The sequence below is a fragment of the Bidens hawaiensis genome, unplaced genomic scaffold (genome assembly GCF_021521415.1).
Source record: "Bidens hawaiensis isolate Kalapana, Puna unplaced genomic scaffold, B.hawaiensis_p1.1 tig00048044_1, whole genome shotgun sequence".
Taxonomy (NCBI): domain Eukaryota; kingdom Viridiplantae; phylum Streptophyta; class Magnoliopsida; order Asterales; family Asteraceae; genus Bidens; species Bidens hawaiensis.
The window spans coordinates 84,251-87,148 of record NW_027498579.1 but is presented as its reverse complement, the minus strand read 5'-3'; positions in this window follow the sequence as shown (position 1 = coordinate 87,148).

The window sequence follows — 2,898 nt, the reverse complement described above, 5'->3', positions numbered from 1 at the left end:
AATTTCGGATGATGCCCTGGCCATTTCCTAATGTATTCTCTTGGAATCATTATCAATCATCAACTGCCTGCCAATATTTTCTTCTATTACAAGTTCTGCAGTTGATGTTATCTCCACAGGTTCTTCCACAACTTTTTCTTCTTGAAATATTTCAACAACACTGCTAAAGCCTTTTCAGCATCATCAGTCTGTTTTAGTTTCAAAAGTCCCTTAATTAGCTCTTCATTAAGCTCTTCCTCATCTTCAAGCAGCTTGTTGAGCAATTCAATATGTTCCATTATGAACCTCTACACATCAAGTTCCTTTTCTGTTATCATGAAGCTTAGAATTCTCTTTCAAACATATCCTCCAGGAGTTGATCATGTAATGCTTTGGCTTTTACAGATGAGTTATCTACAAAGAGAATATGATCATTAGATTCATCGGTCTTCTTCTTTAGGGGTTTTAGTTGGCTTTCATCCTCAGCAATGGCCTTCCCTTTCTCCTGCCTTCTCTCCTAATCATCAATAGTGGGTCTAGATGAGCCAACCTCTTTGACTTGAGCAGCTGGCATATCATCTATCTCCCTGAATAAATTCTCCAAATCCTCATCAACAACCACCTCTTGTACAACAGAGAATAAATATTCTCAAATTCACCATATAGAATATCAAGGTCTGAGTCATTCTCAACCATTTCTCCATCATCAACACCTTGATTACTTTCAATATTCTCAACAACATTTTTTTCAACAATGTTCTCCACAACATCCTCCATATCTCCTCAACAATAGTCATCTCCTCATCACTTTCAGCATAGGTTATCCCAATTATGTTTAATGAGTTGTCACCAGTAGAAACAAGAATATTCTCCCCCTGTTTTGGTGAATATGAGGTCTTCTGAACCTCAGACTGCAGGGTTTGATTTTTCTATACGACATCTTGTAATTGTTTTTCTAGATCAGTGTTTCTTGCCCTCAACTCAGAGTTTTCTGTCTTCAACTCACATTTTTCAACTAACCGGTCAAAATTTCTTGTTAACAGATTCATTCTTGAAGATGCGGATGGGGGCTATTAGAGGGAAATGATTCTGTTTCAGATGTTTGGGTAGGTTGGGTTTGATGATCTAGGGTTTGAATGATTGGTGAACTTGAATGTGGTAATTCGGGTTTATGGTTTGGATTAAAGTAATTCGGGTTTGTGTTTGGAAAGATGGTAATAAAGAAATGTCATGTTGTGCATGTCTAGGGATTGATATGGGGATTGGTGAGATGTTTCTGGCTGGTTAATTAGGTGAGCTTTAATGAATTCAGGTATGTATGGTTCAGATTCAATTGGATCAAAGATATTTGGTTCACTTTTATAGGATTGGATTGGTGAGTGCGGTGGGAATGGAATGTATGGCTCATGGTTTTGGGTTTGAGGTGGTGAGTGTGGTGGTGTAAAGGCTATAATACGGTGAATATCATTAGAAACAATTTCATCATGTAATGCCCCCCCCCCTCAACTTGTGGTTGAACCTCTTCCACAAAAATTAACACATCACCTCCATCATTATGATAATCATCATTGTCATCATTAGAATAACTATCTTCTTCATAACTCCCATCACTACGTTCATCCTCACTACTCACCACTGGTGAAGCAGGAACCTCCGTTACTTCGGTGTCATTGTTTATCAACCACGGGAGAATATCAAAATCAACCTTCGGATCAAAAACACTAGTGGCCCCAATCTACTAATCCTCCTATAAACATTTGTATCTTGGAGAACATGTGTTGCACCAGTAGTTGGCAAGTTATGGTGTAGCCTGTTGAAGGTGATTTGCAAGAATCTCGGGTAGATCAGAAACTTGTCAGCGTCCCTTTTTCTAGTATTTGTTACCATACCCTCAAATATCATCTTTGAAAAGTTGAATTTTTGATCAAAAAGAACTGCTACAGTTCAGGGTGTAGTCTGTTGAGATTTCTCTGCTCATTAAAGTCCAAGTGCCCATTCTTGGAGTCAAGCTTTGAATAATGTGATGAATTAGGAACCGATAAATTAAAATAAACATTCCCTTTTTGGAACTGCTCCTCATTTATGTTTCCCTGGTAGCCCATTGTTTCTTGAAATAATCAAAACAACCTTTGCTCAGAATATGAAAGTTGTTTAGCAAAGTTGTCATTCAACTGTAGGCTTGTTAGAATAAGTTTTTAAGTGATTTCCACTTCCCTATCAAGCACAGTTTCCTGAATCATCCTACCATTTACGTCCACAACATACTGTGTTGATCTCCAGAAATATGTATGTTGATTTTTATAAATTATAGGGCTTTCAGTGATAGCGAACCATAGATTGGATAGTATAAGCCAGTTTATCATCAATTCCAGTGGTCGATCCTCCTTAGGTTTTTAGAGAAACGTACACATATTATGCTTCGGCCCAAACTTATACGCCATATATGTTCTTCGACAATTATTAATCTACACATAAAACAGAGAAGTTAGTAAAATTGAAAAATAAAAACTTAAACTGATGTGTAGTAAAACACACTTACTTTCCTTATGAATTTATCATGGTTTTTATGCTTATTTGTTTATTTTATGAAAGTATTGGGGGCTAAGTGCAATAATTTACAAAGTTTAAATGTTAATTGTAGGTTTATGAAAGATGGTGAAAAAAGAGTTAATTTGGAAGATTCTAGAGGCCTTGTTGGTCAAGTTTTGAAGCTACAACTCAAGGCCCAACCCAAGCCCACAAGTTAGAAGCCTTGTATAATATTATATAAAGATAATTAATGGAGAAATCAGCCATTATCCAGCCAAGAACCCGAAATCAAAATAAAAACCCTAAACCCTAACTCCTTGCGATCGGAACAGCAGAAAAAGGAAGAAAAAAATTGAAAAGGCGGCGGCTGTGGAGGCTGTGGTGGCTGGA